The sequence below is a fragment of the Phyllobates terribilis genome, unplaced genomic scaffold, assembly GCF_046119375.1.
Source record: "Phyllobates terribilis strain yellow unplaced genomic scaffold, ASM4611937v1 Scaffold_13__5_contigs__length_258822181, whole genome shotgun sequence".
In the NCBI taxonomy this organism is placed as follows: Eukaryota; Metazoa; Chordata; class Amphibia; order Anura; family Dendrobatidae; genus Phyllobates; species Phyllobates terribilis.
In genome coordinates this window covers 137,516,493-137,540,134 of record NW_027362773.1, presented here as the reverse complement: position 1 = coordinate 137,540,134, position 23,642 = coordinate 137,516,493, and positions in this window count along the sequence as shown.

The following is a 23,642-nucleotide window of genomic DNA, read 5'->3' as shown; positions in this document are numbered from 1 at the left end:
TCTCTCTCCCCATGATTCCAGCCCAAAACATTACTCCACCTCCTCCTTGTTGGCGCTGTAGCCGTGTTTGCGTGGGGTGTCCATCAACCAGCCATCCTCCACTCCATCCATCTGGACCATCGAGCGCTGCACAGCACTCATCCGTAAACAAAACAGTTTTGAAATCAGTCTTCATGTAATGTTTGGCCCACTGGAGCCGTTTCTGCTTGTGTGAAGTGGATAGAGGAGGTCGACAGGATGGCGTATGCACAGCTGCAAACCTCTGAAGGACCCTGCATCTTGTTGTTCGGGGGACGTTGGAGGCACAAGCAGCTTCAAAAACTTGTCTGCTGCTATGACAAGGCTTTTTTGCCCCTGCTTTTTCAACCTGACGTAATTGCCTGTAGGAAAGAGTCCTCAATTTGCCCTTATCAGCACGCACACGTGTGTACTGTGAATCAGCTACATACTTCTTGATTGCCAAGACACTTCATCCTGATCATCGCACAATGTTGATTGTAGTCATGCCTTGACCTAAACACTCCACAATTTGTTGCTTCTCAGCAGCCGACACATCCTTTTTCTTTCCCATTTTGGCAGAAAATGTAGGCTGCTTAATAATGTGAGAGAGCCTTCTTAAGTAGTCTTGCCTTTCATTGGACACACCTGCCAAACTAATTAGCACAGGTGTCTGCAATTGCTTACAGTGATATAAAGAGCCCTGACACACATCACCATCAATGAGTTTAACTGACAAACAAACAAATTCTTCCCTTATCACTCCTAAACACTTTTTGCATAATAATTTGGAACGCAGTGTACATGTGCTTTTCCACAAAACACCAGTGGTTCACGTAGTTAATCTTACAGTTCTAACTTGCCAACTGTGGTCTGTATGGAATTGTTCAATAAAGGGCCCAAAATTAAGATAACATAGATGGGAGAGGTCTCTATGAATAGGAATTCCTAAGTATTTGATACCCTGTGAGGGCCAGGCAAAGGGAAAGTTGGACTGGATGGAATCCTATATGGATTTGGGGAGGGAGACATCGAGGGCCTCAGACTTCGCTGCATTGATTTTAAAATTTTACCATGTAACAAAGTGATCTATTTCAGCCATAACAGAAGGGATGGATATATGTGATTGAGTGATATATACTAGGACATCATCAGCAAATAGAGAGCACTTGTACTCGGTGCCTCCCACCTCAATCCACCTAATATTGGGGTTATGGCGAATTGATGAGAGCAGGTGCTCCGTCACTAGGATGTATAAGAGAGGGGACAGAGGACATCCCTGCCTTGTCCCATTGGTGATTGTGAAAGGTGATGAAAATATTCTGACGCATCCCCTGGGCCTTGGGACACCCGGAGCCGGACCCTTTTTGGTGGATGCTGGTGGTTGTAGTCTTCGTGGCGGCGACCCGGTTCCGTGGCTCAGGGCGGTCAAACCAGTGGCGGAACTATTTATGTGGTTTTGATGTTTAAATGTCCGACTACGCCACCCGTGGATTGCGGTCAGAGTGAACCTCCGCTACAGGGCAGACCGCTGAGGCTGGTGTTGTGGGTGCAGCAGAGCGTAGCATAACTCCCCACGGGAGGAGTATAGCCTCAGGGCAGTGTATGCGGAGGATGGGGGTGATGGTGCAGGGCAGCAGCAGTAACGACACGGAGTCAGTGATGCAGTCCAGGGCCTTTACTCACAGTTCTTATTATCCAGACCACGTCTGCAGGTAACGGCTGCCCACGTCGTACTGTGCTCACCAGGTGAGGTGCTCAGACAACTCCCAGATAACTTTGGAGCACTTCACAGGACCCCCTTTGTGTGTCCTTTGTCTGGCCTTTCTTACCAACACTTCTGTCCGGCTGCCTCGGGCCTCCTCTTGGTAAACTTGGCGCCAGTTTCCCTGACCCTATGTGGTGCCTTCCTAGCGGGTGTAGCGAGGGGCTGCGCCACATAAAATGTCAGAGCCTCCGGTTTCTAGCTGAGGGTCGTTTCCTGCCTCCACTAGTTCGGGGACCGGTCTCCCCCTTTGGCCTGACCCCTCCACGCAGGTGGATTCGGGCGTGCGGTGGTGACTCGCCCGTCCGCACCACTGGGATCCCTTCATTCCTCGTTCCTGGAGCCTTCTCCGTTCCTCTTCCTTCCTTCTCCCTCTTCCAGGCCTGGGCCTCTGTTACTAGGCCCGCCTCCGGAGTAGAGCTCATGCAGAGCCCCTGCTCCCTGCCACTTCTGCTCAGACTTCTCTGCACTGAACTAAGATGGTGCCCACCTTTTATACTCCCTTCTCAATGCACCCAGGAACTGCTTCCTCCCTGCTCCTGCACTACAGGGTTCCCCTTCCTCAGTGTTCCCTCCCCCCACTCCAGCCAGGGACAGGGACTGTAGTGCCCATCTCAGGGGCATATTGGTCGCCCTGCCCCACGGCAATGTGGTGTAATGCATGCAGGTGTCGGGTCCTGATCCACACTCCATCCTTACCTGAGAGTGAGATATCACACCTCTGGGTGAGGTGCAATACGTCTGTAGCAACCGAGCCCTCAGGGTGCTACAGTTCCATTTATCTTCAGCCTAGGTGACGTATTGCGATACAGGGCCGTGATTTTGGCTATAAAAGGGTCCCCTAGACCCCTACCCCAAGCTTTTTAAGAGAATCATATATGGCGTGCCAGGAGACTCTATGGAATGCTTTCTCAGCATCCAACGAGAGTATCTAATTACAAATTTTTAACTGCATCTAGCCCAGGAAATACTTTGTGCCTAGTAGCAGTGTCTGCTAGTCAGCGGATTATCCCGGCTGTTAAGCAAGCTACACCACCTGTAGTTTAGACACTTAATTTTTTCAAAGGAAATGCTTCGGGACCATGGGATACTTAGTGAAGAGCATCAGGAGGCACCCCAAGGCATAGGGGCTGGGACTGGCAGTAGGATGCCTTGCGGTGGACAGCCGAGCTCGATCCTTATAAAAGCTTTTTAACTGCAGCAGCTTTAGTGGACGCTACTGGAGCTGGAATTACCGCGGCTGCTGGCATGAGACTTGCCCTCCAATAGATCCTTGTAAATGGATTTAAAGTGTATTCATTCAAATTAGAGAGACAATTTAAATTAAAAAGCTTAGAGCTGCCTCCACCACAGGGGGGCTCGCTCGACCCACCAGCGGACAGGCACCAGTATTGGGAGAGGGGGGCTGGCCGTCAGGGTTCACCGCGGCTCTGGCACAAACCCGGCGACACGGAGGTGGCACGGGCAGGAGCGGACTGGCCATGTCGGCTTCTCACTTTTTGGATTTTAGAAGGGCATGACATGCCTATATCTGTGTCTCCCCCTCCTTTTACTCCTCCACCTCTTTTATTTTCGCATGACTATATGTACTTGTCACTTTTCCATGTGTTAGTTATGTCTTCTGAGCAGTTTGTCAGCTTTTGGACACCTTTGAAGGTGTTTTCTATGTGTTTCTATGTGTTTTTGTTTGCCTGCCATTGGTTTTAACGGTGTTCGAAGGTGTTCGACGAACAGTTCGACGAACACACGGGTGTTCGACGAACCGAACCGAACTCGAACACTACGGGGGTGGCTCAACACTATTGATGACTGCTTTGCACACTCTTGGCATTCTCTTGATGAGCTTCAAGAGGTAGTCATCGGAAATGGTCTTCCAACAATCTTGAAGGAGTTCCCAGAGATGCTTTGCACTTGTTGGCCCTTTTGCCTTCACTCTGCGGTCCAGCTCACCCCAAACCATCTCAATTGGGTTCAGGTCTGGTGACTCTGGAGGCCAGGTCATCTGGCATAGCACTCCATCACTCTCATTCTTGGTCAAATAGCCCTTACACAGCCTGGAGGTGTGTTTGAGGTCATTGTCCTGTTGAAAAATAAATGATGGTCCAACTAAACGCAAACTGGATGGAATAGCATGCAGCTGCAAGATGCTGTGGTAGCCATGCTGGTTCAGTATGCCTTCAATTTTGAATAAATCCTCAACAGTGTCACCAGCAAAGCGCCCCCACACCATCACACCTCCTCCTCCATGTTTCACGGTGGGAACCAGGCATGTAGAGTCCATCCGTTCACCTTTTCTGTGTCGCACAAAGACACGGTGGTTGGAACCAAAGATCTCAAATTTGGACTCATCAGGCCAAAACACAGATTTCCACTGGTCTAATGTCCATTCCTCGTGTTCTTTAGCCCAAACCAGTCTTTTCTGCTTGTTGCCTGTCCTTAGCAGTGGTTTACTAGCAGCTATTTTACCATGAGGGCCTGCTGCACAAAGTCTCCTCTTAACAGTTGTTGTAGAGATGTGTCTGCTGCTAGAACTCTGTGCGGCATTGACCTGGTCTTTAATCTGAGCTGCTGTTAACCTGCGATTTTTGAGGCTGGTGACTCGGATAAACGTATCTTCAGAAGCAGAGGTGACTCTTGGTCTTCCTTTCATGGGGCGGTCCTTATGTGAGCCAGTTTCTTTGAAGCGCTTGATGGTTCTTGCAACTGTACTTGGGGACACTTTCAAAGTTTGCCCAATTTTTCGGATTGACTGACCTTAATTTCTTAAAGTAATGATGGCCACTTGTTTTTCTTTACTTAGCTGCTTTTTTCTTGCCATAATACAAATTCTAACAGTCTATTCAGTAGGACTATCAGCTGTGTATCCACCTGACTTCTGCACAACACAACTGATGGTCCCAACCCCATTTATAAGGCAAGAAATCCCACTTATTAAACCTGACAGGGCACACCTGTGAAGTGAAAACCATTTCCGGTGACTACCTCTTGAAGCTCATCAAGAGAATGCCAAGAGTGTGCAAAGCAGTCATCAAAGCAAAAGGTGGCTACTTTGAAGAACCTAGAATATAAGACATATTTTCAGTTGTTTCACACTTTTTTGTTAAGTATATCATTGCACATGTGTTAATTCATAGTTTTGATGCCTTCAGTGTGAATGTACAATTTTCATAGTCATGAAAATACAAAAAATTTTTTAAATGAGAAGGTGTGTCCAAACTTTTGGTCTGTACTGCAAGTATGATATGAGAGATGAGAAGTAGGTTTGTTTTTCCGCAGTGAGTAATTGAGCAGCATTTTGACAACTTCTGTTACTGGACGGGCTACTCCACTCTCTTTCTTTGGCAGCCGCACAGCGGTACGCTTTGTAGATGAGGGGCAGAAAGAACATGTGCTCCAGTAGATGGCAAGTGCTGCACAAAGTGGCTTCTGCTCCTCTTCCTCCACCTTAACATCACACACCTCCTCAGAGGTGGCACCCCAATTACCCTTGTTTTCCCCTGCGTCACAACACTCCAACCTCCCAACTGATTGTGGGGAACCACAGATTGGAGAGTCTGCAGAGCTTTTCACACATTATATTCCGGGGAATCAGAGGTCTGATCCAAAGATTCACAGACTCAAGAGGAGGTGAATTTGGGCAGCGATGTCCAATATTTTTTTCAGTTTGATCCATAGCCTGACGAACTAGGGTCTGAGCAGAATCCAAACCCTCATCGCCAGGCATTAACCCTAGGGGTTGATGTTCCTGATGAGACTCAGATACTTGAGGCACACTCAGACTGTACACTGCTATCAGGACAGGAAGGGGAGCAGGGTGACTCTCAGGGTGAGGAATGGAAGAACAGAGAGGATGACGATGAGGTTGTAGATCCCACTTGGTGTGAACTCAGAGGCATTCAGCTGAGTAGCTCAGCAAAGGAGGTGGAAGTAGAGGAGGAGGAAGATGAGGAATTTACTTTGTGGCTTCCCGCACAGACACGGAGTGATGCAACCACGACAAGCACTGCATCCTCAGCCCCAACTCTGGCAGTGGGCAGCAGCGTTCATGTGTCTGCAGTTCACATCGGTGGCAAGAGTTGCCTAGTCTGGGTTTTTTTAAGACCGCAAAAAATGACACAACTCTCGTTATCTGCCAACTTTGTTAAAAACGACAGAGTAGAGTAAAAAAATAATGCAATAATTTGACTACTACATGCATGAATTTTCACATGCTCGATCAACATGCATTAATCTGGGAATCTCATTGGGCTAAAATGCAGACTAGTGTGCCTCACCAACCACCAGCCACCCCATCAACCACATCTTCTGCTTCTTCCTCCTCTGTCACCGTGGCAAGTGTTCTCATATAAGTCTCCGGCTGCAGAGCCTCCACTTGCGTACCCACTACAGTCAGGGTGAGTGAGAGACTGTGAGCTAATATGAAAGTGGACATGCCTGCTGTTTTTGACTGCTCTCAGATACCGAGCACACCCCATCTTTCTCAATTCACAGTAGCAGATGCTTTCCTCCCCTTGACTCTGGAGTACACGTCTGATGCCCATGGTGTAGAATGGGTGAAGAGTTTTATAGACTTGCCCATTTGTGGTTCACTACAGTCAGTTGAGCAGTTGGCCAGTTATGATGCGGGGGGAAGCATGGGTAATTGGGGTGCCACCTCTGTGGACTGTACTGCGTGTAATATTAAGATGGAAGAAGAAGAGGAGAGGGCACTGGAAGCAGAGCTTGCTATCCACTGGAGCACCTGCTCTTTCTGGGCCTTATCTGTGGCACCCTGCTACCAGAGGTACCACAAGACCCAAAAGAGTGCATGGACGGACTTCTCCACAAGAGACCCTCACTACAAACAAACACCTCCACCCTTCCACCTCATACCACCAGAGGGAGCCTGTTAGGGATATATATATGGAGGGTGGAGTTAGGTAGTCAGAGTGTGCTGACGCTTAGAGCAGTGAAGAAGCAGCACGTCTGCTGCTGTATTGAGGGCCCTGAGTTTGGCCGAGAGAGGAGAATGGAGTGAAGGGGGATCAGGAACATCCCAGGCTCACTCCAAGACACAATCCGGACACCGGGTCTGTGCCTACAGGATCCTCTATACCCAGTAGGGACTACTGGCCTACCAGGAAGCTTCCAGACCCCTGGTCATTCTGAAGCTACCATCAGATACAGGACTAGGAACCACGAAGGCCCCGGCATCCAGGGATAGTGGTTGCCAAAAAAAAGTCCTACTAGAAGCTAGGCCAAGTTCCAGGCTGGCCAGAAGCTTAGAGAGGAAGACACGGATCAGGAGGCCTTATACCCGCTCACTGGGGAGAGTCCTGAAGTGCACCCTTCCTAGCAAGTACCCTGGACCATACCTGCCATTACACCAGTAAAGGTATTGAAGCGAATCCCCTGTGTGTGTGTACGTCATTCCCCCTGACCCGACCGGGCCATCTCTCACCTGCACCCCATCCATCTACCCTGCCCCGGGGGCTCGCTCCGCCTGTGGGGAGCAGAAACATCCCAGCTGCCATCCCATCACCCCCGGAAGTCTGAAGCAGCATCGGTAACCATTACCGGAAACCACAAGTGGCGTCACAAGACAATCTGTAAAACCCCTTTTAAAGAGTGACCCCAGAGTATGGGCCCGGGAGCCGACTGCCGTGACATCCTAAGAAGGTAAAGGCCCGGGTACCGAGTCTCCCCCATATCCCCCTGGGCGAGTCATATCAACAAGGCTTATTGCTATGCGGCTGCCAAAGGAAGGGAGTGCAGTAGGCCATCCACTAACATAAGTTGCCAGTTGTCTTTGGATAGAACCTGTTTCTGTTGGTTCACTAGTGCACTCACTAACATTGCCACATACCCCACGTACACCTTGAACGCCAAGCCTATTCCCCATTCCACTATGCCTAATTTTTTTAGTGGATGAGGCCAGTATGACATAGAATATATGCTCCAAAATGTTTCAAATTCAGATTTAGCCATCTGTATCACTTTGCTCAGAGCAAAAAATATTTTTGGGTTACTCTGCATAAGCTCTGCGTCCAGCTGACTTTGACAGCCACTGATGTAGTTGCTGGGTTATAGCAGTGTATGAATTTTGACACAGGAAAAAATATTTTTTGGACTGGGCCTAGTAAGAGAAGTTTGTTTTTTTACTGTGAAACCAGGACAAGTTCAATGCCACTAAAATAGGATCTGCCTTTTAGCAGACTGGATCAACTTTGCCACAGTAAAAAACCTTTGGTGGACTCTGCCTGCCAAACAAAAATATATATAGGTTTGACTGTGCGTACAAGCTGAATTTGACCGCCATTGACATAGTAGCTGGCTTATAGCACTGTATGTTTTTTTGGACTGGGCGTAGCAAGATAAAAATTATTATTTTTTTTTACTCTGAAACCACCTGAAGTTCAACTCCACTAAAATAGTATTTGACACTAAAAAAAACTTGATTCCACACAGCTTTCAATATCACAATAACAGAAAAACAAAAAATATTTTGTGCTCTGCAATAAGAAGCTCTGCAGACTGTGCAGAGCACAATTTCAACCCCACTAAATGAAAAGGTGCACTGTGCTTGCTGGATCACATTAGCAAGTGCAAAGAAAGATTCAAGGTATACTAAGACATGGAGCTCTATACCAGCGGTGCACAGCACTATTGTATGGCATGGGCCCTCTGTTTCTGTCAGAATCTCAATACTTGCACAAGAACACCAAAAATGTGCTGCACCAGCGGTTGTAGAGGTACACGGCCTGGAATTATCTACACTATCTGACTACCACACAAGCGCCCATTTATCTAGCTATTATCTCTCATTACACAGTTGTTACAATATATAAGGTCAGAGATTACGTAGGTTTAAGTTTAGGGTTAGATTTAGGGATAGTATTTGGGATTTAGGATTAGGACTGGGGTAAGTTTTAGAGTTTGGGATTGTGCTAGTATTATTTTTAAGGCTACAGTTAGGCTTAACACTACAGTTACAAGGCTACAGTTAGGTTTAAGGTTCAACTTAAGGCTAGGGTTATATGGAGAACTAGAAAAATAATATTGTAACAAAATAATATAATAAAGTAACAATTAATCTTTTACTTTTTAAATTTTAGCAAAAACTGGTAAAAAAAACTTGGAGGTCAAAGCAAAAAAAAACATTTTTGTCAAAATATAGATTTCTTATAATTTGTTTCCAATGACCACCATTTTTCTGAACTGTAATGGGTTATAAAAAGGTTAAAAAAATAAAAATCACAATACTCACTTTAGTGCTCACCTCTTCATCTCTTCAGTGACTCACAGCCACCCGTACAGTTGTCCTCACATCTGCTGACCCTCACAGCTCAGTAAGAATTCCCTGTTTCCCTCATGTCAGGCTGAGACTTCTGGCTTTCATAAGGCTAGGGAGAGTTTATAATAGCGGGAGGTCACGGTCAACGTCATTACATCATGATGCTGTGACCTTCCATACACTTGTGCAGAATGCTCCAGGTCCCGAATCCAGGGATTCCAGCATGAGTGGTAGGAAATCAGAACATAAGACAAGGACCGTCACAAGTCCTGCCCATAGATGCCCTTGTAACTTGATCGCAGGGTGCCGATGGGTTGTCATGACAGCCAGTGGTCTGCAGAAGTCCCCCATGCCTGTTACCACGATCCTCATGTGAACGCAGACCCGTGGTCGGCATTCATTGTAGATCGGACAATTGCAGATTAAAGTATTTTAAGGGGACTTTTAAATATAGTAAAAAGCAAAAAAAAAGTTTTAGACAAAAAAAAAACATGAAAGTTCAAATCCCCCTTTTACTCCATTATAAATAAAATAATAAAAAAAACATATTTGGTATTGATGCATTAAAAAATGTCAAATTTATCAAAATATAAAATAAATCAGATCGGTAAATGGCGTAACAAGAAAATAAATCAAAGCGCCAGAATTACATTATTTTGGTTGATGCAATAAAATGCAATAACAGGCGATTAAAAAATCACATCTACCCCAAAATTGTATTAATACAAATGTCAGCTCAGGTCACAAAAAATAAGCCCTCAACCAGCTTCATATCATGAAAAATGAGAACGCTATTGTTTTCGAAAAATGGCGACAAACTCAAAAACTTTTCTTTCATACAAATTTCAGAATTTTGTTTTCACTACTTAAAGGGGTTGTGTCATCATAAAGAATACAGTTAACCAACCAGAAAAGGTGGAAATAAATAGTTTTGTAATTCAGTGATTCAAAATTATGATTCATTCAAAAGATACTAAGCTTTTATTTTTTGTAATTATGCTCTCTGATGCCCCTTGGCATTATTCCATTACATACTGGTAGTGGGTGATCAGCTGATTGAGTTGCGCAATTCCTGTCATAAGAGCTCCCCACCCGCAGTGTGCACAATGTATTCTCTGTCACAAGTCTGACAGCTCAGGCTCCTTGCTGTAAGCACAGAGTGTCTGTGATTCACCCCCTCCCCCTACACTCACAGCTGACCTCCTGGTGAGATCATCTGCTTCACAGACTTGTGAGCACGATAGCAGAGAAACGCAGAGAGACGATTTCTGCTCTTAGTCTGTGAAAAAGACGATCTCACCCGGAGGTCAGCTATGAGCGCAGGGGGAGGGGGTGAATCACAGACACTCTGTGCTTACAGCAGGGACACTTGTGACAGAGAATACATTGTGCACACTGCGAATGGGGAGCTCTTATGACAGGAACTGCGCAAACTCAATCAGCTGATCACCCACTACCAGGACGTAATGGAATAGCGCCAAGGGGCGCCAGAGAGCATAATTAAAAAAAATAAAAGCTTGGTATCTTTTGAATGAAGCATAATTGTGAATCACTATAAATTACAAAAGTATTTATTACCACCTTTTCTGGTTGGTTAACTGTATTCTTTATGGTGGTACAACCCCTTTAAATAAGAAATAAACCATACATGTTTGGTATCTGCATACTCATACTGACATGGAGAACCATATTATCAGGTCAGTTTACCATATAGTGAACACGGTAAATAAAAAAAGCAATTGTGGAATTGCACGTTTTTTTGCAATTTCACCGCATTTGGATTTTTTTTCCATTTTCCAGCACACTATATGGTAAATTCAAAGATGTAATTTAAAAGTACTAGGTAAAACGTGGTACTCAAAATGTTGCAGTGAATGAAAACTCATTTAATAGGCAATCTTTATGGTTGCTAGGCTATGTTCACACATGTTGGGCTTTTAAGTCACAAATCTGCAGCAAAACTGATCTCTGGCAGGAAATCAGCTGTGTCAAAAACGCATGTTTTGCTGCGTTTTTTATGCTTTTTTTGGTGCATTTTTTTGCTTTTTTTGCAGAATTCTGTCACTTGTTCATGTTTCGTCTCTTTCATGCATGTACATTAAGTTCAGTGAAAAAAAAAATCTCATTCTCGTTTTGGCATGACAGTGGGGGAGGTGCATTGTTTAGGAATAGTTTAACTAACAAACTCAATGCACTGCCAGTGTGTATGACACTATTTACTCTCACACTATGGGGCCTGCCATTCAGGTGCACAGGCATTGTTCAATTCCACACTTCCCTGGTTCTCAGGTATTGTTCAATCTCACATGTCGCTCAGCTAATGTTTACATTTTACACATCACTAATTTAATTAAACTTTCCTTATGCAAACTATCATCTCAATGACCAAGACAAGATGGTAAAAACACAAAAATAAATGTGTTTCACATACTGTTGTACTTGCTTATTTTCATTAAAAACGCAGCAAAACCTGAAAGCTGTGCTATGGGTGAAAAAACGCTGAAAAAAACACTGAAAGAAGTGACATGCTCTACTTTCCAAAAACCCAACCAAGGCACAAAAGACACAACAAAAAAAACCATGATGTGTGAACAGAGAATTCTGGTTTCTCATAGACTTTGCTTGTGCTGCAAAACACAGCTGAAAATTTGCATAAAAATCTGCAGCAAAAAGCGCTGAAAAACCCAAAATGTGTGAACATTGCCTTAACGTTTTGGTCTACATTTGGACCTTTATCAGAACTATACAAACGTAAAAGAAGATATCAATAAATGACAAAGTGATGACAATCTATACAAAGTGTACAGATATACAATTATAAGACACATGTCTATTGTTTTAACCTCTTTAGAATGCATAATACAGCGGAACTCCCTGCATTATTTACAAATTAACCACACTGGGTTTTTCCGTTTTTGCATTTTCATTTTTTGCTCCCTGTCTTCTCCCTGTCTTTTGCTCCCTGTCTTTTATATTTTTAGGTCAATATGGCCATGTGAGGGCTTGTTTTTTGCAGGACGAGTTGTACTTTTGAAAGACACCATTGGTTTTACCATATTGTGTACTGAAAAGTGAGAAAAATATCAAAGTGCAGTGAAATTGCAAAAAAAAGTGCAATTCCACTATTTTTTTTTTTACCAAGTTCACTAAATGCTAAAGTTGACCTGCCATTATGATTCCTTAGGTCATTAAGAGTATGTAATCTATAGGTTCTTTTTTATTTAAGTGGTGAAAAATTCCTGAGTTTGGAAAAAAAAAAAAAAAAAACAAGTCACCATTTTCCAAGACCCGTAACGTCTCCATTTTTCGGGATCTGGGACCAAATGAGCACAAAAGGAGAAGAAGAGATGGTACATATACAAATTCGCACACCTTCAATCCAATTAATTGGTAAACACAGTGTGCCTTTCTATTTCGCTAAACATACTGCTGCTTTGATCATGGAATTTCTTCCACTCATGTTGTATTTTGGCTGTTTTTTGGGGTATTAGCAAATATATATGTTTTTAATGTTTTTAAAGTGAGGTCTAATGAAATTTGTATTTTATACTATTTGTGGATTGAAGGTGTGCGGATTTGTATATTTACCATCTCTTCTTCTCCTTTTGTGATTACTTGCAATTGGTACATTATGATGCACCCTAATTTATTATACAGGTTGTGTATCCTTTTCCCTTAGTTTTCCTGGGACCAAATGAGAGCATATTTTCTGCGCTCCAAGCTGACATTTTTATTGATACCATTTTATGGTAGATACGATGTCTTGATCACCCGTTATTGGATTTTATTGCAATGTTAAGGTGACCAAAAAACGTAATTCTGGCTTTTTTATATTTTTTTCTCATTACACCGTTTACCAATCTGATTAATTATTTTTATATATTGATAGATCGGGCGATTCTGAATACAGCAAATCCAAATATGTGTATATTTGATTTTTTTAATTGTTTTATTTTGAATGGAGCAAAAGGGGGTTGATTTGAGCTTTCATATTTTTTTACATTTTTTAAATATTTTTAAAAACATTTTTTTTTCACTTTACACTAGCTTTAATAGTCTCCATGGGGAACTTGAAGCAGCAATCATCCGATCGCCTGTGCTACACACAGCAGGGCTTTAGCTCACTGCTAAGAGCGCTGACCGCTGGGTGGCTCTCATATCATCCCGGCAATGACAACCACGGTGGTCTTCATGGTCAGGTGACATGGGAGCTGATGGGCAGGATTAGTGATGCGCTTCCGGTGCTGCTATGTTATATACCGCTGTAGAATATTGACAGCAGCATTTAACAAGTTAGCAGGCGCAGGTGAATCGCGGTTCCACCCGCGGCTGTTAGGGGCACATGTCATCTGTACAAATCAGCTGTCATGTGCCCGAAAACATGCGTGCTCAGCACCGATACGACCTTGGACGTACTCATATGTCCAAAGTCGTCAAGGGGTTTAATATTGTTTAGCCAATGTTATATGATAAACAGTAAATACTGTAATTTGATATAAAGACAAAATTCATATATATTCAGCAATAATGATATAGAGAGATATTGGAAAAAAAGGATATGAGGTGATCTAGCTTGTAATCTGTACCGAGGTTCCAGATTCTGTCACTAGGTGGTAGCACATCCAAGAGTAAGAGGAAGTAGTGCAAGCTTGTAGAGTGGAAGATTCTTAATCCAAAACATGCTAACTAATAGCTTAGTACTATTTATCAGAAGAAGATGGAGATCAGGATGAGGACAGATAATAATGAGGACAGAATAGTTGGAGAATTATGGTAAGGAAGTGTATAATAATGCAAGTAAGAAAATTCAGAAAAGGAAAAGAATAATTTTTGGTGTTATATAAAAAATTGTAGTTACCTGATTGCCTCTAGGTATTAACGATAGAAACCGCTTGTAATAGCACTTAGGGCCGCGAAGCTCTTCGCTAGGGAATGGCATTCTTCGCAGTGTCAGATTGGCCATCCTTTTGTATCAGGGGTACCTGAAAGTAGGAACCCACATAGTGGGCGTATGTGACGCGCAGGAGGAGGTTTGTCTGTGAGGCGCCCTGTGACATGTAAAGCGGGTGTCACCGGTATGCTGGTTCTGTTCTGTGACGTGTATGGTGGACGTCATCAAGTCGAGTCATAGTAGGCGGCGCTAACTGACGTACAAGACTTCATGCTGACAATCGGACCAATGTGTCTGTTGTAACAGCGCACATGTAGGTGTTGCAAGAGGTGTTGCAAGAGGTGTTATAGCAGAGGAGGGGGAGGTGAAGAATGTATTGTTGAGTAGTAGTGATGAGCGAGCATGCTCATCACTACTCGTGATGCGCTCGAGCATCACAATGCTCGAAATGCTCATTACTCGACGAGTATTTTTGTAATGTTCGGGCTGGAGCTCGAGTCCCTGCCTTGCATGTTTGACGCATATTAGTGTCACAAATGGTGTATGAAAGACAAAGTGCAACTCAAAGGGAAGGGGGAAAAGTGGGCCCAGACTCTAGATATAAAGGGAAGTGGAGACTTACTAGGTTGACCTTATATCACCCTGTCTTCCTTAAATGTTCCTATATTGTTTTCACACGAATCGCCGCACAGTAACCTTGACCTGTCTTTGCCTGGTGTTTGTCCCTGGCTAGGGAAGGGAGGGGATGAGCACTTATTGATCCCCACTGACAACTAAAGACAACAAGGGGGAACAAGGGAAGATAGCTTATCTTTAATCGACTTCAGAGAGATGGACACAATGCCTCTTAGCACCAGAAAGGAAGAAGTACTGCCCTTGCTCCAAGCCTTAAGAAGGGGTTATGTGAGTATCACTGGCACCTCCCTCTAGCAAACAGCAGGTATTTATACACCCAGGCCAGGGTGTTAATTAGCAAGAGGAAGGTAGCCGTGGGTTCCTAGACAGACAGCTTCTAAGAAGGTGTCTGTAATACCAAACAAAGAGATCTCCTGCAACCAACTGCTGGGCGACTGTTTGTCACTTTTGACACACCCGTGACAGTACCCTCCCTCTATGAGTGGCCTTTGGACACTCAGGACCGAGATTCTCAGGATAAGAGGTGTGGAATGAACTAGCCAACCCTTACAGTGCACCAAGGATTGCAGAGGACAAATTTGGAGACGACAATCTACAATCTTCGAAATCTGGAACTCCAGATTACCATCAACTATTACTGGGGGTGGTAGAGGTGAGGGCTCAAGAGGTTCCACATACTTCTTGATTAAGGACCTGTGGACCTGTGGAACACATTATGGACCTTAGGGGCCTGAGCAAGTTCAAGACGAAACACTGCTGGGTTAATGATGGCGGTTATTTTATAGGGCCCAATAAACCTAGGTCCCAGCTTCCAATAAGGAACTTTCCATCTTATATTCCTGGTAGACAACCACACAAAGTAATTCACATCCAGGTCCAGACCTGGCAAGCGTTTTCTGTCAGCTCTATGTTTATATCTGTCTCCCATGATCTTTAGTATAGGTATTCCACAACATATATATATTTATCCATCTGAACTAACAGTCCTTCTGAAGACTAATCCAGCTGCATATTATCAGTGGTAGGCAGGAGAAAGGCAGGCAGGCAGTGTACTTGGCACACTGCAGTGAATATAATGTAAGAGGGTCAATTGAACGTTCCTGCTGCTGCTGTTCTTACAGATATTTGTAGACATAGCCCCAGATATCAGGGGCCAAGTAATTTTTTTTTTTAACTTAATCATGGTTATTTGCTTAAAAAGCAATCCAGAGTACACCATGTTTCTGCTCCATTTGCTTGTTCTCACTGCAGAATAAAGCCAGATAAAAATCCAGAAATTTGAACTGAACGTGGAAAATATTGGCCTCCTTTTCCATTCTGTTGCAGTGTGTCGGTCAAGCTATTCACACTAGGTGTCTGTGAAGAATAGTATTAGTAAATTACAGGCCTGCTATTCAAAACCGTGGTTCTCTGTCAGACATATCACCTATAAGACTGTTCCAAAATCAGACATTTTTTCCATTTCCATTCTGATGCAGAGTGTCGTTCAAGCTATTCACACTAGGTCTCTGTGTAGAATAATATTAGTAAATTACAGGCCTACTATTTAAAACTGTGGTACTCTGTCAGACATATCACCTATAATATAACACTCTTCCAAAATCAGACATTTCTTCCATTTCCATTCTGTTGCCGTGTCAGTCAAGCTAATCACACTAGGTCTCTGTGTAGAATAGTATTAGTAAATTACATGCCTGCTATTTAAAACCATGGTTCTCTGTCAGACGTATCACATATAACTGTGGTTAAAATCCAGCCATTTGTAGTGAACGTGGAAAATATTGTCCTCCATTTATAGATTGTAGCAGTGTGTCAGTGTGTCATTTTACAGCTCAATTTGCTTGTTTGCAGAAAACAGCCAGTTTTTTTTTGTTTTATTCATATTACTGTATTGTGGAAGCAGTGAAACTTTTTTCAATGATCAGAGGCACGTGATCCATATGACTTTTGTAATAATACAGAAATTTTGTGGCACGTGCCAAATATTCCACTCCTTTTAAAGTCAGCCACCTGTGCTTTGTTGAAGCAATTCACACTTGGTCACTGACATACCATACTATTAGGCGACTGTCTGAAAATCGTGGCAATCAGACGTTATCCCATATGACTGTCCTAATAATCAAGCAATTATTGTGAGCGTGTCAAATATTACACTCCATTTAAAGAATTGCAGTTGAGGGTTTAAACCTATTCTCAGTTGGCCGCTGACAAATAACATATCTGTGAACAATGTTGTCAGAGTATTACGCCATTTTTCTGGACTGACAAAAAAAACATACAAAAAACAAGCTAAAATGGAAAAAATGTTAAGAAACATTCTTTCAGGGTAATGACTTGTATATAAGACAAAATAAATAAAAAAAATAAAGTTATGGACTGTGAAAGACATTTATGCGACCACAATGAACACTCATCTGTAGCTTGTGATGATACCACCTACCAGCATCACCTGTTCCTATTGTAAATGCATCTAAAAGCGTTATTGATAGGGAATAGAATCGATTTTATTTTTTGGGGGCAGCACCAGCAGCACGGAGTATAAGGCAATAATGCCTGGCTGGATCGATGTAATACGCTATCCACACCGCGATACCTCACCAGTAAAAGAATTTCAGATAAGACAGTTAATATTCTAGAATATAGAATCTATTTGAATTGTCCTTTCCATTATTAAGGAGTGTGTCTCCTATACTGTTATTGCATATGCAACAATTTCAAGGGCTGCCAAAAATTAGGACACACTCCAATACACATTTGAAGAGACGTAAAAAAAAAATATATATATATAAACACAGTAGGATCTTTCTTTAGTATAAAAACCAGACTCTCCAATGTAACCTCAACTTAATCACATTGTTCAGCTCCTGCACCTCCTCCTCCAGTTTGGCCTTCATCTCTGAAATGACCACATCAGTCACAAGCTGAAAGCACTGCAGCACTGCCTTGGCCAAGCGGCAACAGGCTATGCTGAAGATAACAAGCTTAATGCTTACGTGACAAACCGCCCACCTCTGCAGAGTTGTTGAAAGCTGTAACACAGCAGCCTTTTATGTGGCTCTCACCGCTGAACATACAGCCAAGCATGGTGGTGTGTGACAATGGGCGAAACCTGGTGGCGGGTAAATGACAGCCGGAGTAAATACGGTTTCCCTCTATGCCAATCCTTTCACCGAGCTAAAGAATATGGCTGTTGTGAAATATAACTCTCACTGAGAAGCAGTGTCAAACTGAAATACATTGGGCCCACTAGAGGATTTGATTCTGAGGGTCCACCTTTCTCCCCCGCTCAAGAGCCCCATAGCAGCTGCAAAGTTTGCGCTATCATGAACTCTCCTGATGGAGAAGCCAGGGACCACCCGAGAATTCTCTGGTGGGACTGTCCAACCCTGCCGAGAAGCAATTCTGGCTAAGAAAAGTGTGTGGAAAGGTTCCCGAACACTCTATGGCTGCTTTTTTACTGAGGGGGAAACCCATACAAACACGGGGAGAACATACAAAATCCTTGCAGATGTTGTCCTTGCTGGGATTTGAACCCAGGATCCCAGAGCTGCAAGGCTTCAGTCAGGCTAACCACTGAGCCACTGTGCTGCCGTTCACCCTCTGATATCTAACAGGCTGGAGAAACTTGCACCTAATGCCACTCTGTATCTTCAGCTCCTTTGTGAGAAACGAATGTTTTTGGCAGCCACTCAGTCTACCAAATAAAATTCCTGAGAAGGAAATTGGGGATGGTTTCGCTACTGGTACTGGGGGCAGTGCTAATACATTGGCGTCATACCATAGTTCACTGGAAATATTCCAGGCTGGTAGGAGGCAAGCAGATTCTCACAGAAAATTAACAGCAGTAATGTTATGCAACCCGTGCTGGTGGAAGGTGGGGACGACACCAGGAGAAATAGCGGCGGCTGTGGACCGAGTATGGAGACCCGGTCGCCACCGCCATGAGGTTGTGAAAAGCTTCCGCCTCCATGAGCTGTCCAGAAATGTGGCAGTTTAGTATTGTGGCCTGGGGTGGGTGGGTGGCTGACTGCATACTTGCGCTTTCATTCCAAGTAACAGAAAACTAAGCAGATGGTTGCCTCTATCATCATCATCACAACCTCACCTCGGCACTATGAACTCTCCTGATGAAGTGTGTGTTCAGAAATCTTCCCAGAAGGGGAAGTCGGATGGGAAATAGTACAAAGACAGTACGGGATTCTTAGAACAGCAAGTGTCTCATAGGCCAAGAAGGTCGACTACACTGTGTTCCAAATTATTATGCAAATAATATTTTCTCAGATTTTCCCAAATTACCTATATGAATTGCAGTCATTGTAATTTTCCAGTCAAATAACTATTAGAATACAATTGAAAGGTTTTTGTACAAACTGCCTATGATAACAGTGTATTTTTTAAAAAATAAAACACTCAAACTGCACTCAAAATGCATGTTCCAAATTATTATGCACAGCAGAGTTTTCAACCTTTTCATTTTAATAAAGAACAAAAAATGGTCATTTTTGAAATTATAAGCATTAGCAGGTTATTAGAAACTGAAATCAAACAGTTTTCAACTCAAAACTTTATTCTAGGTGATGTAACATTTGCACATAGGACCCCTTGTTCGAAAGGAGCTTCTGAACTCTCTCATTCATTGAATTTGTCAGATTTTGGATGGTTTCAGCTTCAATTGTTTTGCATGAGGACAGAATACCCTCCCAGAGCTGTTGCTTAGATGTGAACTGCCTCCCGCCATCATAGACACTCCTTTTGATGATGCTCCAGAGGTTCTCAATGGGGTAGAGGTCAGGGGAGCATGGGGGCCACACCATAAGTTTGTCCCCTTTTATGTCCATAGCAGCCAGAGATGCAGATGTGTTATGTGCAGCATGAGACGGGGCATTATCATGCATGAAAATGATCTTGCTGCGGAATGCACGGTTCTTTTTCTTGAACCATGGATGGAAGTGCTGTTGAGAAACTCAACATACATTATGGAGTTCATCTTTACCCCTTCAGGGATCCTAAAAGGGCCGACAATCTCTGTCCCCATGATTCCAGCCCAAAACATTACTCCAGCTCCTCCTTGTTGGCGCCGTAGCCGTGTTTGCATGGGGTGTCCATCAACCAGCCATCCTCCACTCCATCCATCTGGACCATCGAGATCATTTCATGCATGATAATGCCCCGTCTCATGCTGCACATAACACATCTGCATCTCTGGCTGCTGTGGGCATAAAAGGGGACAAACTTATGGTGTGGCCCCCATGCTCCCCTGACCTCAACCCCATTGAGAACCTCTGGAGCATCATCAAAAGGAGAGTCTATGATGGTGGGAGGCAGTTCACATCTAAGCAACAGCTCTGGGAGGGTATTCTGTCCTCATGCAAAACAATTGAAGCAGAAACCATCCAAAACCTGACAAATTCAATGAATGAGAGAGTTCAGAAGCTCCTTTCGAACAAGGGGTCCTATGTGCAAATGTTACATCACCTAGAATAAAGTTTTGAGTTGAAAACTGTTTGATTTCAGTTTGTAATAACCTGCTAATGCTTATAATTTCAAAAATGACCATTTTTTGTTCTTTGTTAAAATGAAAAGGTTGAAAACTCTGCTGTGCATAATAATTTGGAACATGCATTTTGAGTGCAGTTTGAGTTTTTTATTTTTTTAAAAATATACTGTTATCATAGGCAGTTTGTACAAAAACCTTTCAATTGTACTCTAATAGTTATTTGACTGGAAAATTACAATGACTGCAATTCATATAGGTAATTTGGGAAAATCTGAGAAAATATTATTTGCATAATAATTTGGAACACAGTGTATGGAAGGGACAGCTTAGGACAAATGGACAGTGAAGATCATTATGTGCGGTGCATTGGACAGTAACCCCGGAAAAGTATGTGATCAATGCTGCATGCTGTATGAAGTTGATTTCAAGTGTTCAAGTAAAGTTCTTTTTTTATAAAATGGAATGGAAGTCCCTAAATGTGTGTGCGGTGGTTCCTGAGGTTGAAGTAACGAAGACAGTAGAGATCTGAAACCGAAATGTTAGTGTTACACACCACACGTACAGCACAAGAGAATGAGGATATTTGTCTTTGTCAGGGAGCCAGGGTGAGGAAAAACAGCAGCCCCTCGCCACAACTACCACCCTGAGCCCCTCACACATGTATGGAGGAAACAGGTTTTCGATGTGCCAAAGTTAGGCTTTTCAACTGGAGTGTTTGGGCAACAGGGAGCCAGCGCAGGGCTTGACAGAGGGGAGAACCCTGGGAATAACAGGGTGACAGGTGGATTAATCGGCCAGCACACTTTAGGATAGATTGGAGGGGTGCAAGAGTGGTAGAAGGGAGGCCACAGAGCAGGAGCTTGTAGTAAAAGAGGCGGGAGATGATGAGGGCATCCACTGGTGTTTTTCTAGATGCATAATTGAGGAATGTGCGGATCCCTGAGATACTTTGGAGTTAAAGTCAGCAGCAAGTGGATAGGGCTTGGATCTGCCATTTGAAGGACAGATCAGAGTCAAGCTTGCGGGACTGTGGAGAGTGGGCAACCTTTCACTTTGATAGATAGGTCAGTTGGGGGGATGAATGAGATGGAAAGACGATACATTCGGTTTTATCCATGTTAACTTATACAAATCTAGCAGAGAAGAAAAATGAAATAAAGGACACACATTGTGGGATTCTGGTTAGTAAAGAGGTGATATCAAGTCCAGAGAGGTAGATCTGTGTGTCATCAGTGTTACGGGTCTGGGTGGTGGAACCTCTGTGCTTCGGTGCAAGGAGGGACCAGAGTGGCATGACTAAGTGCCTACTCGGCCCGACCAATGTCACACGGCAGCTTACTCGACTCCGTGAACCAGGGAGGAAGCGGGCAGGTGGACTAGGTGCCACTCTGGGATCGACCTTGTGTGAGATCAGGCGACTCCCACGGGTCAGATGGAAGGAACTAACCGGTACAGTGGATGAGCACGGCAGGAAGGCTGATGGGTGGACCGGGTAGATAAGCAGGCTGGTTCGGCAGAAAGCCTGAAGGGTGCTCTGGGTATGCGAGCAGGCAGGCATGTCAGGTAACTGGCAGGTGCTCCGGGTAGACTGGCTGGCGGGCATGACAGGTAACAGGCAGGTGCTCTAGGTAGGCAGGCTGGCAGGCACGGCAGGTTACAGACAGGTGCTCCAGGTAAGCAGGCTAGCGGGCACAACTGTAGACAGACTGGAGAACAGAACTGTTAGACAGGCTGGTGGGCAGGACTGACAGACAGAATGGCTGGCAGGACTGACAGGCAGCGGGACCTGAGGGCTGGAGCAAGTGTTTAGCACACGAAACAACAACCTGGCACAGGCACCTCCATTTTGGAGGAGGTGCCTTATATAGGGGAAGTCCTCTGGCCATTGGCCGGGGACTCTATAGGACGCCGCGCGGCCCCTTTAAGAGTGAGGGAGCATGCGCACCCTAAACACAGGTCCCGTAAAGCTGTGCATGGTGCGGGCCACAGCAGCAGGGGAGCGGGAAGATGCTGGACCTGGACCGCAGCGGTGAGGGGAACCGCGTCTCTGCCCGACAGGAGGCAGAGACGCCGATGCTACAATCAGCATAGAGGTGATACTGAAAGTCATGAGACCATGAGCTGTCCCAGGCCGAAGATGTAGATGGAGAAAAGCCTGGGTCCCAGAAAATTACCCGTGCCCTCCCCTGTGCACTTACTGGGAAGAACCGCCTAAACCACAAACACGTGGACAAGTGAATGTGGCCAGGGAAGGTACGGAGCCAGTCCACAGCTTGTCGGTGAGAGTTGTATTTCACCACAGCCATATTATTTAGCTCGGTGAAAGAACTTGGGAATCCATATCTACTGCAGCTGTCATTTCTCCCAGGAAGTCATCTAATCCAGCTTCTTGCATAAGCAATGGCAGCCCTTCCAACATCAGCTCACACTTCTCGTTGGTGCTTAACCACAGACAAAGATCTTTCTTTACGCCTTGAATTTAATCACTACAGAGTTGGACAATGGCCTGATCTGCAATGCATTTTGAGAAATAACGTGCATAAGCAAATCCACGGTTTAGGCCACAGAAGGTCATTAAGCAAAACTCATACAGCTTTCCAACAGACTGAAAGAGGGGTATCAAGACTTCCAAGACAGGCAAGACTTCCCTGTCCTCCCCAAGAGGACGACTGTCCATGTTCGCCTCCTCATCTTCCTCCTCCTCATTATCATTCAATCCGCATTGAGATGAGATGAGGCTGAGCTGCATAGTTCCTTGCTCCATCTGCAATGCATCCTCTTTAATTGTGAACAGCAAGCGTTTCACTAGACAGAGTAGTGAGATGATGGCGCTAGTTATGGCATCATTGCCACTCACCATCTTGGTGGAGTCCTCAAAGTTTTTGAGGATGGCACAGATGTCAGACATCCATGCCCACTCATCAGCTCTTATGTGCCGAGGCTGACCTGAATGCCGATGGGCATGTTGAAGCTGGTACTTAACAAACAACTGCCCCCTGCTGCTAGCAAATCCTTCCCAACATCTGCAACGTTGATTTCCAACATGTGGTGATAATGCACAACAGTCGGTGAGCTGGAAGCTGCAAGCGCTACTGAAGCAGTGCCAGGGTGGCGGAAGCTACAGTATAACTGATTTTCTCAAATGAGCACACACGTGTTGTACTTTCACAAGCAGCTGTGGCAGATCTGGGTAGGTTTTGAGAAATCACTGAACCACTAGGTTGAGCACATTTTTGCTCTCTCATTACTAATGTGTACCCCTGTATGGAGAACAGTATCAGCACTGAAAAATTGAAAGATAAAATATAGCCTGCTTTACATACCACGGTGCTAAGAAAACCAATTTCGATTCTATCTTGTGTACCCATGTGACAAAAATATCTGCACCAAAGAATTAATTTCACTAGAGTAGAACTAGTATAATCGTAACTGACAACTCTTCCACTACAGCCAAACCCAATGGAGACACAATCAGGATACTCCACATTTACAAAAATTAGTGGCAGACACCATCAAAGTGGCATCAATTTCACCAGAGAAGAAGTAGTTTAATGGAGACAGAAACCTCTTCCACTACAGCCAA